Below are 16120 nucleotides of genomic sequence, written 5' to 3' on the forward strand. Positions count from 1 at the left end.
CAGCAAAAGCAGAAATTTGCGTGTGAAGTTGTCTCTGAGCCGGAGTCGGAGTTGGAGTCTGAATCCGTTTCTGTATCTGGAACTGAATCTGGTTGAGCAATGCATGCTGCAGATGCCAAAGCTATGAAACTCGCTCAAGTTTAGCCATGTGTGGGCTCATTTACAACTCACTTTGTTTGCGCCACGTATTGCTTTGATGCAGTCAGGCCGTCGCCCACGCCAGGCCCCGGAGAGAGAGAGAGAGAGAGAGAGAGAGAGAGAGAGAGAGATTAACAAGCGAAGTGCAGCGACGGATGCCCAAAGTCTGAAGTGTCGACATGAAGTCTGACAGTTGCAAATGTTGTTTGCTGCACGGGTCTACCTTGTTATATACCCTAAGCTCGTTTCAAGTGCTTCAAACAGGGTATATTGACATTTGGAATGCTGGTTTTCCAAAGCAAGCGCCGATCAAAAGCTCTCTTAATAATGATTAATCGAGGATATCAATAGGTATAAATATCAAATTTAGTATAAAGACACACATTCAGAATTGTCTACTTTTGTGGATACCCTCTTCCACTTACAGGGTATCTTCCAGTCGTTTGCACTCTGACTCGTCTTGATTGCCGTTTGTGGTTGCAACAACAATAAAAAAAAAGTTGTATTTGAAGCACTTTTTTGGCGTCAGATATCGCTCTATCAGAGCTTGAGTTATGAAATCGCAGCAGGCCACTCGAGATACAAGTTATTCGGAATGGCTCGAATGGGTTTGTTGGCCAACAACTTTGGGTCGACCCACTGGCCGCGTCCGTGTCTGGTGGCTATGTCAAGTTCATAGGCAAAATGAAGCCTAACTGAGCCGAGCCGATCTGAGCTGAGCGAACTCTTAATGCAGTTTCACACGAGCATCAAAGATGCGGGAAGCCGCTGGGCGGGGCAGTCACTGCAAGTATTATTTTTATAAATTAGCAAAAAAAAGGGGCGTCCAATGCGGTTGACGTTGTTGTTGCAGTGGATGCGGCTGGCGATGCAATTTTATGCGCAGACGCCTAAATTGAATGCGACGCGAGGCGGCAGCAAACGAGGCGTTCTGCCAAAGGGGCACAGTTTGACAGGCACTGGCAGCGCCCTACGAATAAACACAGACACACACTCACAATGCATATGTAAATAGAAATCTCTAGGCAGCAAGGGTCATTAACATGCCCAACAGAGAGCAAAGAGAGCCCAACCAGGCAGCCAGGAAAAACCAAGCGAAGCAAACGGCTGGCGACAAAAGCCGTGTAAAGCAGGGAGTCAGGGTTAAAGAGGGGGCGGGTGCTGGTTAGGGAAGGAAGGCAATTGCATCTAGCATAGCGCATGAGAATGCATAGCGCCTGTATAAACAGTCGAGCCTGCCATGGAAACAAGTCTTCTGTAATTGTGGGTGTCTGTGGATGCCGCCGAGCCCAGCCAAAGGGTTGCCAGGGTGGAGGATGTGGAGGATTTGGCGAGTTGCCCTGGCGTTGTTTGCTCTGCTTTGCCGTGCTCTCCTGTGCTGTACGTGCTCCGGCCACAATTTCTAAATAGCTAATGGAACGGGCACAGGCTCTAAAGCACTGAAGACAGGGTTCAATCCGGCGGGTCAGAGTTGATTTTTGTTTACTTTTTGCAAAAGTTGAAGTTGCGATAAAAATGTAAATTTCATTATCAATTGCTGAATGAAGAACTTTAATCGACACTTAATTTGATATTATCGGCACTTGTCGGTAAATTTGCAAGTATAAATTAGATTTGAATATATTGTAATATATTTCACCTAAGATTTACAGGAAAGAGTCGGATCTAGCATTAACTTTAACATGCATGGTTAAATATCGATATATATTGTATCAGCATGATTCTATAGTTTTGAAAATCGTAGCTATGTTAAGTAATGAAAAGAATACATATATACATATATATATATATATGTATATATATATATATTCTTATTAATGGCCTGGTGGCTGTTGTTACTTGAATATCGGCTTCCATTTCTGGATATAGGCAAATAAATCAAGTTATTGTACTTATTGTAAAACACTTGAGACTTTATTTTTACTAATTGCCATATTTTCCATCTCTTTCAGGTAAATAAACGGATTTGGTTTTCAACAATTTCACGGAATTAAGCCAGCCAAATTGTGGGTTGGCTTAAATAAATATGGCTCATTTATTAAAATGCGCAGAACGCGTTAAAAACGTTGCTAAATGGCAAACAAAAGTTCGAGTAAAAAGCATTAAATCCATTCGCCTTTGTTTGCTGAAATTGCCAAGGGGCAAGAGGCTGGCGGAGGGTCTTTTTAATTTTTTGTTAGGTTTCGTTGAAACATGAGACCGCACTTTACGCTGTCCAATTTGTTAATGTCTCTATAGAATGCAATGCGCTCACTATTCGGCTGTTACTGGGGGGCCAGAGTTAATGACCTTTCGAATGGGCTTAGAATAAACTATCCCCACGCTGTGTTTCGACACTTTCTTGGCCGAAACATTTCCTGTGTCTAATATGGCCCAGACATGCAACAGCCACGAGTAACTCTTCTCATTTGGCTTGATAGCATTATATACCTATTGGTTAGAAAAGCGGTTATTAACTTGATTAGTTCAGGTGATAAACTCCATTTGGTGCACTCGAACAAAAATTAAACAACAATTCCATGAGTAGGCTCCAATTCGTAACGTTTGGTTCAAAAACTTTTTGGATTTTTCTTAAAATATATGTTTTAAAAAGAAGTTCTTTATTATATTTAATAAAGCATTTCATTTACTGGTTAAAAAGTTTTGCTCTTTACTCGATTATGTTCTTTTACTGGGATTTTTCTCTGAGTGTAACTTTCACTACCAAAGGGCAGCCTAATGTTAGCCATTATCTGCCGGCATTTGGTCTAGTTAATAGTTAATAGGTAATAGCTTGTAGCCCGGTTGTTAATCAGAAAGCTAGCTTCACATATTCCGTCATTATGACATGATTAGGCTACACTCACGCTCTCAGGTCATAGATCAGGCTAGGTGTCAAGTTCCTTAGCCAGTTTCAATTAGCATTCAGCTGTTGAAGATTCCCAGCCAGTTGACATGCAAACAGTGAGAACTGAAGGTTCTTTTAGCCATTGATTTGTGTGTGTGTGTGTGTGTGTGTGACTTCAGAATTAGCATTTCGTCTTTTGTTTGTCTTCGGGGAAACTGAAAAGGAGACTATTTGTACAGTTTACGCTTGGCTGACTCATAGAACTAAATGTGGCTCTAATGGCTTCTTAAAGTGACCAAAATGAACGCATTTGGCTCGTGTGCCCCCACTTCAAGTTAAGTGCTGTCAATTAGCTAAGGTGGAGTTAATTTTGGGGGCCACTGCAAGCAGCAGGAGGCCTTCAGAGCATCAATTTATTGGATCACTTAAGAGTTGTCGCTCGATTATAAAGTAATGCGATGGGCAACTAAATTTCAATTTGTCACACACAATGTTCACAATCCAAAAATAACAATATTTTAATATAAATATATAAATATAGATAGATGTTTATCCTGACAGACTTATTGACTGTCTAATCGACACATTTTTCGGAAAATCCATTTGAAGATTTAAATATTTAGGAGGGAAAAGACACTAATGCTTTTCAGTTGATTGTAAGAACATTGATATTTTCTTTTAATATATTTATTCGTATTTGTGAAGCATTTTCAATTTTGTGCAGCGCTTCGTTTAATTGCCGTCAAAACAAGTTGCGAATTACAACAAACGAAAAAGTGAGTTCACTTTTGCTTTAGCCAACATTTCGGGCCCACTTTGAACTACTTTTTATGCTTTTCATATTAAACAATCGTTTTTATTATACGCTTTATAAACGAGACATTTCAAAAGCCAACTCCAAATGACTTTTTTCTTTTGTCGCGTCTTTTGGGACGCGCTCTTTTGGCATTTTTGTCATTTTTGGCGTTTTTGGCGTTTTTGGCACTAATTTGACAAGGTCGCTGGGTGGCTTTTGTCTCGATGGTTGTTTATTGAAATCACGAACACGTTTGCGTCGAGCTCGAAGCGAATATATTTGCAGCTTAATTTTTATTTGGGTTGTTAATTAAGCGCAGCCCCCCTCTGCGCTCCCCTTTATCCTAAATCTGTTCGTTGAATTGTGGGTCTCTGTGTCTGGCTTAGCGTATTTAAAAATATATATTTACATAAACATTTGACGACTCATCTTGGCGTCTTGACATAGGTGCGAAATTGTTGCTGTGAAATCTATTCATATGAATTAGTGGGTCATTTTTGCTGCTTGACCCCAAATAAATTTGTGTGGACACTGACAGCGCAACGGATTTCCTGTTAGAAAGGCTCTGGGAGCGTCTTTCAAATTGAAATTGATTGCCGAATTCAGTTCGTGACTGGCAAAAGGGCAAGCAATTAACCCCAGTGTGACCAGGATAACTCTGACCAACTGGGCTCATTTGCATGCGAGTGGAGAGCATCGAGTGGCCTCTAATGGCAGAGTCCAAGAGTGCATCCGATGCGGGCTGGGAAACCCACTCAGCGCTCTGGCGGCCTTTCATTTAATTCAATTAATTAGCTAGCCGAGCAGCAGCAAGCGTTTAGCATATACTTTTATACCCTGCACGCATTCAAATGGCTGAGAAAGGGTATATGATTGTAGAGCATATGTGTTGCAGGCAGAAGAGAGAAGCTGGAGCTAGAGTGGGATCAATGAGTTGAGCTCAGAAACTAGAAGAGCTACATACTATACATATCAAATAAATATCAAAATGATTCGAGACATATAAAAAGGAATTTTCCATGTCAGCTTGGCGAAAAGAACTACAGCTAGGTACAGGGTGTCTACCAGTTCAGCCAGCACTCTGGTTTCCTCTGGCATTTCTTCTAAGGCTTCTTGCAACGTGCGGCGTGTGATGAACATTTCCGCTGAAGTTTGCATCTATCTGGTTGCTCTGGCTGTTGTTGGCTGCAATCAAAATTAATTAAGGCACACACAAAATGCAACCAGCTAAGGCACTTTGCATGTGCAGCTTCTCGGCCCCTTTTGGCGTAGCCTCTTTATGGCTTTTTACCGCTGCTGCTGTTGCACCTGCAACTCAACGTTGTCTTTGTCTTGACATGGACATTTTGCCACCAGCAGCGACTGCACTTTGCTGCCAGCTGCAATTCGAGTTGCTCAAGTCGCGCATAATTAAAAGTGGAAAAAACAGTTTAAACTGGCCAAGTAATTGGCTGGATCTAAGCGAAAAGTGATCTATCAGCAAATCGTGTTGCCATTGCTTCGCCGTGTCATCCAATCCGTTTACGCTTGACGTTAACTGAATCGCCATTTCGTGAATTTTGGAACACAACTCGTTTTTTGGTAATTACTACACAAAAATATGCTTAAAAGTTTTCTCGCAATTTTTGTTATTGGGCTATTCATTTGCCAACTTGTTTGCAGCAAAGTAAAGCTGACATTGATCCCGCTTTTGTTTCTCTTTAAGAAAACTGACAAAGCTGGCAATATATCTAGATATCCAACTTGAAAAGATATAACTGCGATATTTTTGTTGACTTTTTTTCCACTAGTACGAAATATGCTTGGGTCTACCCAGCAGCCATCATTAATACACTTCATGAAAGTTCTCTTTAGTTTACAAAGCTAAAATTTATGATTTGGCATGGTTATTAGTTCTCATTGAGTCCTAAAGACTTGTGTAGACCTGAGCTGAGATTTTATTAATGACTGAAGAAAATCACTATTTAACACACCTTCCACTCGGTCCATTCACAAACGTTTATCAAATAGCTTGCCATAAAAATCACAAAACGATGTCAGCAACAGAACTTTCCCAGGCTGGAGAAAGAGTGGAGTATTTTCTGTAATGTAAAGTTGTGAGAGTGAGATAGTGAGTGAGGGGAGAGAGTGAGGGGGGAGAGAGAGGCAGAGGGAATATCATGCAAAGTGAAATATATAATGAGCATAATGTTGGTGCTCGGCACGATAATGATAATGTGTGTCTATGTGTGTGTGTGTGTGTGTGTATGTGTGTGCGACGACACCTGAGAGCAGGAGGATGACAACGGGACAGCCCCCAGTGAAATTTGAGAAATGTGCACAGTAATTAAATGCAAAGCTTCAAGCGCGACAGCAAAGTCTTCAGATGCAAGAGATAATGCATAATTGTGCAAGACAAAAGGAAATGGCAGCAAATGGAAATGCAGCAAGAACAGAGGAGCATGCAAAATATGAGTAGAAGAAAATCTAAGCGCTTGCTGCATGCCACGTTCTCTCGCTGCTGCTGGCTCAAAGTAAAACGGCGTCCAAATTAATGACTGAGTTTCACATGGCAAAGACTGAAGCAGCAGCAGCAGCAGCAGTAGATGCAGACAATTGGCCAAGAGGCGCATGTGTGTGTGTGTGTGTGTGTGTGTGGAAAGCGGAGGAGCTGCCGCTACAATTGCAGATAACTACAATACAAGATACAAGTGGCCAGATACAAAATAGAACAAGAGCAGCAGCAAAAACACAACAAAAATAACAGCATGTAATGAATGCGTGTAGGAAGCGAGCAGACGAGCCAAGTCGAGACGAGACGAACAAGTGACTGGCGCTTCGATTCACTCGCTACAAGGTAAACATCGCGAGTGCTAGGCGGAGAGATGCCCTGCTAAAAAAAAGAGAACGACAATTGATAGCGTCTAGGATCGATAAATTAAGATATCGACTTCTGAAATCAGATGAAGTACAATCGTCAAATTAGTCCTGTCTTAAACCGGATTCCCGGTGAATCCCTAATTCATCTTTAATCGGAAGTTTACAACCAACTTTATCTTCAAAATGGACAAACAAAACACACAGGTAGATAATTTTGCTATTGCTTTGTTGCTCGAAGGTTGTAATTCTCAACAGGGTCAAGCTTTGTTAAGGGGACAAGATGATTTAAATTCTGGAATTTGCTGGTTCTGCGCATGGCTATAGATATTTTTAGCATTAGCCACCCTATTGGGAATTTAGCTGTAGGGCATAGAAGACAAGGCACATTGATTGCAACTGCAACTGCAACTGCAACTCCGATGTTTTCAAAGTAAACTTCACGTAATTAGCGCAGTGGAATGTTGCCAGCAGATGCCGCCCACGCGAACAGCTTTCAATCGGTTAAATTACGAGCAGGTGCCAAGAATGACGCGCCATATAGTAAATAATAGAGAACGTTAAGTGCAGTTGCAGTTACAGTTCCAGCTACAACAGTTGCCGTTCTATTGGCAAAAACATTATATGGGCGCATTAAAAGGAACTCTGGACTGATTCCCCCTTTTGAGCCTATGTTTGCAGCGAGCACACCAAATGTGTGCTGGTTGGCAAACTGTATTTGGGTTAGCGATTGCTCAAATATTTATGAAAGACTTACGACAGAGGCGGGCAGGTCTACATAGGGGCCACAGAGAGGGGGCTGGCATAAAGGTGGCTAGCTAGGGAGCAGTTTCAGAGCTCAAGTTATTTAAAGAAGCTCCATTTTTAATTGTGTGTGTGCGCCTTGCAGGCAGGTCTTGTACTATATGCGACACTTAGAGAAAAACACATGCGAATTTCCATCTAAGAAACTTTAAGCATCAGTTGAAAGAACTTATTTCAAGTACACAAAGTGGTTTTGCCTTGATTTAAACCAAGTTTGCTTATTTTAGTATACTTTATGCAATATTCAAGAATATCTTTAATATTTTAAAAGCCTGACATTCACTTTCTTTCAGTAATAGAATTTGGAAACACAATGTTTCGCTGAGTGCAGAAGCTCCTCATGAAGTTGTCGGCAAATTTGTTATTTATGGTAGCCCAGTCTATTCATCTGACAGGTATTTAAAGCAGGCCACCCACTCAAGCTTTTTGTAGTCGAGCAAAATATGGCCAGGGCAAGTGGCCAAGTGGCCAAGAGACTTGCGAGCGGCTTTCACGTTGCGGAAGTGCTGCTGAGTGGGCGAAAGTGGTGCAATTGGTGGTGCAGATGCTGGAAAAGCATCGAGTGGCCGTTGTCATTTAACAAATTGCATTTTAATGTCAATGAGAAAACACATAAATACATTTAATTAGCGGCTAAATCGTTTGGAAAACCAGTGGAAAACTCAACTTAACTCTCTTGTAGTTTTTTTTAAATTATTTTAAAGTTATCTTTGCTCTTTTTTCAGGATGAAAGGGGGTATTAGCTATATTGACCGAGTATACAAAATATATATTTTAAAGGCACAGTTTGGCTGCCACTGCCTGTATGTTACAGTTTAAGAATCACCTGTCCAATAATCAAGTAGACTGTTTTTGAACTGCCTTTAGTTCTTACTGTGAGTTGAAAATACACAGTCTTACTGGGTTTTCCCTCAAGTGCTGTTCAACCTTTGCCATGATGCTCAAACTGTAAAAACGAAATTGTATATTTAAGCTCGCGCGATATATTTGCAAACCCCTGAGAACCCCATCGTACATTATTTTTAATAATCATCTTTTATTGTGTGATGTTCAAACTGTGCTCTTCTTGGCTTTTCCAACCGTTCTCCGTTGTGGTATTCCCACAATTATAATAAAATGATATATTAAAATTTTGCTCACGATATATTGAGAATTACAATTTGCTAAACGGCCGCAATGGAGCAAACAATCGATGGACCCAGCGAGATATGCCACACGAAATCCATCCAATTAAATGTTGCCGAATGCAACACGCTCGACACTTGCCACAAAACGTTGGGCAAATATGAGACCTGAAGATCTGCCAGTCAACCAAAACAGCAACAACAATAAAGAGGCAATCCGTTAGTGGAGGCGACTCGCTGACGATGATATGCAAAGTGCATCTAAAGGGTAACCTAGAGAGGGTAGGGGTGGCAGGGGAGGGGAGAGTGCTTGCAGCAAAAAACAAAAGGCGCACATGTGGCACAAATACATGCTGAGTGATGATTTGGACGGAGGGGCGGTGGGGCGATGGGTCCGGGCAGTGGCAACAGCGACAGTCGCTGTCACGTGGGAAATTTTCAAGTTCAAAGCAATTTTCCAAAGAAGAAGCAACTGTAAAAAGAAGAAGGCAATAACAACAACAAGAGCTACAACAAAGCCTGCACTCACGTGAGGCTGATATTAATCGGCTTTTGGAATCGTGCGGCGGCCCAACGTGGAGGCACAAAATGCCAACACAGACACCACAGCAAAATACTTGAAGCCAATTCTAATACTTGAACAAATGCTGATGCACTTGGTCTGACTGCTGCGGAAGCGACGGCTAAACAGGTTGACAACAACACCAACAGCAACAACAACATCAACAGCGAGTACAGCAAATGCAGAAAAATACCACAAACAATTGCAACAGCTGAGGGCTAGAGATGAGACCGTGACGCGTAAAACAGGGTCGTGGGTAGCGTGAGTTTTGAATTAAAAACAAAAATATATGCAGATATTTTATGTATATATATATATATATATATATATATATATATATATATATATATCAGATATCAGACAATACTAAAAGCGTATATATATGAAGGAATCTGAGTCAGAGTAAGACGCAAAGCGTACTACGAAAACTTTTGGCAAACTCAAATCAGTGAGTTGAAAAGTATTCAAAAAGTACTCATTGCAGATTTTGGCTGTGCGAATTTCACCATGTCCAGAATTAAATCATAAGTGAGCAGGTTATTCAATTGGTTAACGCCTTCTGTAATTTCTTACAGAACTATTTGATACGAGCTCTTAGTAAATAATTAGGGTTAAGTGTATGCATGGTATTATGTTAAAGGAGCATTAAGAAACTCTAAAGCCGATATTTTTTACAGTCCCGTAATGCATCAATATTACTTTGTTGATATTTCTTAACCGTACATCTACTGCACCCAAATTTTAAAGTGCTACTTTAGTGCATTTCAAAAATGAAATCATTGCAAGAAAGTTTCAATTTTTCCATGTTTATCTACATATTTAAAACGTACGACTGTCACGTGCGTGGCACCGCCACAGCCCACCTATGAGTACCCGTGATTGCAACTCACGCGTGCAACTCTTCTCTGGCGTGATTAGAACTCTTGACTTCCTCGGCAGCCATCCATCAGAGCTGGCAGCGGCTCTTCACTCTCGCTGCTGGCTCTGGCCTGTAGCTCCGGCAGCCGCGTCTCGTCTGTTGCAAGCCCCGCCCTGCGATGGCTTGGCTACTGTTTAATGGCCACCCCAGCGGGCAGCATACCATGTGGCATACCAACAGTTAGAATTAATTGACGTTAATAATGTACCGATATCAAGATTTATGCCAAGAGTCTTCATCAACCAACTAGCTACTGTTCAGGTCGGTTCTATTCTATTCTATTTGCTGGGCCATTCCGCGACTTGACGACAGGTTTGAGTGCTGCGAATACTCTGCGTCATGTGCTTAGGCTGAGTAGAGTTTGCGTTGGTCCATTGCAACGGTTCTTCGCCAGGCCTCAAGCAGCAGAAGCCCCATCAATTTTACAGCTGCTTCTTTGTGTCAGCATTTTGCATTTACCAGCTACAATTTCCCATTCACGTGAAAAGTGGAAAAGTCTCTGCTAAACTCTACAACGATAATCGCAGTTGACAATTTGTCGTACGCTCGGGTCATAATTTAGTCGCTGTTGGCTCATAAACATTTCTCAGCCCGGTGACTGACGGTAAGATGGAATTTTATGACCCTGAGCTCATCCACACATCATATGCCTGCGCCATTACAAATCTTGATACATGGCAGAACATCAGCTAGGTTAAAGATCGGTCAAATATATGTAATCAATATGATTGACTGACTGACTGATTGATGATCAACATAGAGCACAAACTATCTTAGTAGTTGTTGCAATACTTTTCTTCTATAAGAAACCAAGAACTAGATTTGAAGGTGTGTCCCGCTTCTTCTTCTTTGTAGCTACCGTTTGGGCCCCGAGAGGCCGTTGTGAGCCACAGTCAGTTCATGAAAAGCTCTTGAGGGCCTAATAGAATCTGGCACTTTGTGTGGACGCTGGACGGTGGATAGATTGCACTTCCATGCCCGCGAGCACGTACCAAATCGCAATGGGTCATAAACAGAAGTTTACGATGGCACAAAAACTACAACAACTATAACGAGTAGCACACCTTAATGTGTCAGCTTGGAGGAGGAGTGTGAATCTAGCAGGGGGCAGGGCAATTAAAAAGAACTTAGCACATGGTCGCGACACGAGCGATAAATGCAAAGAGCAACTGCCAAGTGGCAGGTTACAGTCCAGCAAAGAGTTCATAAATGTCAAGTTCAGGGTTATGGGCAAAAAACGTAAATAAAGACAAAAGCGTAATGCCTGCACGAGGGGGGGGGGGGGCAGGTCAGTTAAAGTGTTTTTTTTAAATGCGACTTGGCCCAGTCAGAGTTAATGTGCCCAGCGGCAACAACACAGTAAAATAAAAACCACAATGAAATGCGTAATTAATTCGACGCACTGCATCTTAATCTGCCAGTGCCCCAGTACCGCACCCCTCCTGCCCAGAGCCCACCCCTGGCCCGATAACTTGTCGCTGACAGCTGGTGAGAATCGCGGCGGCATTTATCTTGAGAACTTTAAGTTGATTTAATGAGTTTCTTTCTTGTCTTCTTCTTGTTTTTGCTCGCGAAAAGCAATTCAATTTTTATGTAAACAGTTCAATGAGCCCAGCAGAGGCGAGGGAGAGAACGCTTGTGAGCCAATTAAAAACTAATTAACCACATGATTTGATTAGGTTTTATCACATTTTTAAAGAGTATTTAAATGAGGTTGCTATGCTCTGAAAAGGGTATAATAGTTTTGTGCACGAGTTCCTAAACTATATATTTTAGACTGAGTTGATCTCCTCTTGAGTGAATGCCTTGATATCAATAAAATCGATAAAGATCGGTTTTGATACGCGGTTGACAGTCAGATATACAAGAAATCAATCAGGCTATATGTATACCCTCTTGTATGCCATACTTCAAGCCTGATCGGGCTATATGCACGGAACCTATTCAAAGCTGCATTCAAATACCTTTTATGGTAATCTGATTCAGATGAATGCCATGAATACAGACCAAGGATGGATAAATTTTATGGGATTTAAGATGCCCGCTGGTAGAGTATAAAACTTAGAGCTAGCTGTGAGAATCTCAACTTGAATAATGTATTCAAGCACTGGGATTTTCTTAAGGGGAGGCTGTTCAAAAACCAGCCTTAAGTCTTGGCCAGCTTTGGCTACAACTGGTCGCATCGAAATTCATTTATAATGACCATAATGTGTGAGAGTAACTCGACATTTTACCGTTTCGGTCTTATGGCCATATAGCATCTACCATATGGGGAGACGTGGCCCGATGAAGAAACATAAGCGGCTTAACTTGAGCTCAAATGCAAAACCTGCGTGATCAAAATGCATGTAATTTGAGTTTAATGAGTGTCAAAGTTATTAAAAATCATTTGTTGACCACTTTTTTTTGGTTAGCCAAGCTGCCACTTCTGGGGCCATAAAAAGTCAAAGTTGGCCAAAAGCGTTTACAGCTTTTTTCCAAACCATTTTTGGCAGTCATTGCAGCCTAATTACACGAGTGTGTGTGTGACGAGTGTCTGTGTGTGTGTGTGTGTGTGTGTGTGCGTTAGCCGAAATTGCTGTTAATTATTATCTATGTAGTCGAGGCTGTTACAACTTGTGGCCGAGCCAAGGAGATGCCACACTCAACGAGCATTTACATAACACTAGCCGAACTCCCCCAACCCTCAGGCCCGGTTCACAAATTGAGCGATTGGGCTCAAATGGCACTGAGCGAGGTCTTTCTATAAAGTTGTTTGGTGTCAAAGACAACAACAACAACAACACTGACAACGCCAGTGGGTCTATAAATAAGAAAACTTAGGCAAACTTATGCCAGCTTAAACGCCTGCCGAATTATAAATACTCTGTGTTTATATTGTTTGACTAAAACTGGCATCAAATGTTGTTTACTTCAGCCTAAACTGTGTGTTATGTGATCCATATACGAACAGCTCTTGTTTTCAATAAAGTAAATTGAGGTTTCGTTGTGTTTCATGTTTACACTGGCAAGTATTACCCGGCCTTGAACGGCAAAGTATTATTCACTTTTCAAAAATCAATGAATCACGCATTAATGTAAATTTTTTTTTTCCATATAACACCTTTGAAAAGTGTGAGACACGCATTGAATGCATTTCCGCAAAGATCTTTGCTAAAAAGTTAGAATTCGATCAAAAGAAAGACAATGAAAAATGTATTAAACTGTTCTCACCAATTTTCCACACCTATAGGTGAACATTTTCAAATTTTAACCTACCTACGTCTTGAGCTGTACGTTATTTATCAATCAGTCAATCAGTCAGGCTGGACGAACATTTGTCTATATCCAATTAGTGCTATGTCTCGCTCCACAGAAGTGTATTTCGATTGGCTGCACGTTAATTTGCCCGCAAGTAAAGACATTTGCTGTTATTTCTCCTTCTTCTTCTTCTTCTTGCTGTTGTCGTTTTTCTGCCAGCGCGAAAATTTGTTAGCCGTTGCTGCCAATTGGCATGCAATTTTCATGCGACTGTGGGCGTTGTACAACATTGCACGCGTGTGTGCTTGTGTTTGTTATGTGTGTTGTGCAGCCACCCACAGCTGGCTACGCAGTGCGCTGTACAACACTATGTTATGCTCTTTTGGGGGAGGGGTGGGCGTCTGTTCATTGATTTGCTGTTGCGTCTGCGTCTGCTGTTCACATGGCGTATGATTGATGGCCCTGCAGCCAGTATTGGTTAGCATAAAGGGAGGGAAGCCAGACGCAAAATATGAAATTAGCCTTGTTGAAGTCTGCTGCTGCTGGCCAAATAAATTACGTTTATCGAGTAAATTGACAGGAAAAATATTTGTACGTTAAATAGAAATTAAGGAACTCCATAAAAACTGAAAATTTTGATGATTACGCAGACTCGCTCCCTTTTTTCACTAGCCTTAAAGCACATGCTTGAGGCGAAGCACTGCAGGGGGACTTATTAAGTAAAACGCGTTCATGTGCTTGCAAATTGAACATGAGGTTTTTAATAAAGTTTTTTTTTCTGCATTTAAATGGCTTTGGATTTCATTTATAATATATTTATTTTCATGTTATTGCCAATGAGTGTGCGTGTGTGTGTGTTGTGTGTCGTGTGTGCTTGCTGTCTGTCGTTTGTTTTTACCTGCGCTGCATTCAAACCGGTCGAAGCAGTCGCCGCATTTGCATAGAGTTTTGTTCTTTTTTAATCGGCGTTTTAATTTATTTCCATTGATTGCAGCAACAAGCTAACATATGAGCCATACTACCTTTATATGTTTGTATCTCTATATAGTTATATATCTCGCTGAGACTCTGACTTAATGGCGCATTTTGTGCGCAGTGACGTAATTCGGCTGCTGAAATTAGCGAGAAATTTGTGTGTGCGGCGTCTGGTAAGCGACTTGGCCATAAAACTCACCTCATATTGTGAAATCCAATTGGTTGTGCATTTACTGCAATTGACATGTGTCTTAAAAGCCTTTTTGAAATGTTTGTTGAAATTGAATGCGTTCTGTGCGATATTAGGTTGAATTTTAAAATATAGCACAATAATTTAAACTTTTAAGATTTCAATTAAAATCGAACTTAAACCTAAAGTCGCTCAACTTAAACACTTTCAGATAAGAATCTCAATTGTCTTTTGTTTAGTCAAAGAAAATCAATCAATGTTACTTTAAATTTTTCTCAACTTCAAGGCTTAAAGCAAGTCCATTTCGGAAATGTTTTATAAAAGCACGAAAATGATTTCAAATGCAAACCAACTTTTGTTTGATTGTCTGGCGTTCAGCTCAAGTGCATTTAACGTTCTGCTGCATTTCCATGTCCAAACTTTTTGGACTATCTTTTAGCAAGTGAAACAACAATCAAACAATTTCAATCAAATAGATGCTCGATGCCCAAATTGTCAGTGGCAGGTAAAAGTTTTTGTTTTACAGCATTTGCCAGGTTTCGACTCGCACAGAACAGGAAGTCAGTTTGTGGTTTTGGAGCTTGAGTTTAGCGTAATTTGCTGTGGTTCCTGCCATCAACTGAACTGTATTCAATTCAGAAACCATTCAGGCATTCCCCACAGGCAGCAACTAGACAAAGAATCCGACCGGGGGCCAGTTGACGGCTCTTGGAGAGGGCGCAAAGGAAGGGTTAAGGGCAACAGCCATTGGGGCCACATATGTGTGGCCGCTGGCTTGGCCAGCCGCATGGGTCAGAGTTAATTTTCTTATTGTATTAGTTTTCTCTCTCTCTCTCTCTGAATTGTTTGGCATATAATGATGCCACTTGATTGAAAATGAACGTGACTGGAAAACAAGTTTTCGGTTCTTTTCTTTTTTTTTTTGTTTTGTATTTCTTTAGATTTGTTTTTCTGTTGCTGCTGATGCTGATGCTGTTGTTTCCTCTTCGCCTTGGAAATACAAAAATAGTGAAATAAATTAGCCAAGAAACTTTGACATTGCCACAAACTTGAGCGACGTGTTTTGCTGTGCTGACAGTCTAAAATCTATCCTGACTTCCAGTTCCAGTTTAAGTTTGTGCCCAGCTGAAAGGCGGAGAGCATAATTGTATTTAATATTATTTAATTAAAGCACGCGTCTCTGGAATTCCAGATGAAGAACGGCGACCGGAGCCTGTGGCTTGCTCATGGACTGTACCACGTATTTTAACAGAATTATGCGCACATTTCCGTTTCCGGTACACACAACACAGTGCACCAAGAGCCGAGCGGAGCGCAAACAAAATGGCGATTCGATTTGCAAACTGCAAGCTGCACAGTGAGGCAGTGTATAGAAAAAAACAAAGTAAAAAAACGGTTGAGCTTAAATCTTTAATATCAGGCTCAGGTATGGGCAATATTTAATATAAGTTTAATGAGAGAATTTGGGCTCAAATCACAAACTCTAGGCTAATAGATCTATAGGAATTCAAATAAGTATAAAGATGGAAGCTGGTTCGACCCTCAGCATTTTGCAGTTTTCCCATTACGTTTCACTGTGCCACTGCTCGAGAAAAATGGCTGTGTATTTATTAAGTTGTGGGTGAGGGCGTGACCGTCCGCCTCGCTGCAGCTGGTTGTTGGCAATTTGGTGCTGCGTTGCCAAGGCAA

The sequence above is a fragment of the Drosophila novamexicana genome, unplaced genomic scaffold (assembly GCF_003285875.2).
Source record: "Drosophila novamexicana strain 15010-1031.04,08,12 unplaced genomic scaffold, DnovRS2.1 tig00000858-arrow-arrow-pilon, whole genome shotgun sequence".
Lineage (NCBI taxonomy): Eukaryota > Metazoa > Arthropoda > Insecta > Diptera > Drosophilidae > Drosophila > Drosophila novamexicana.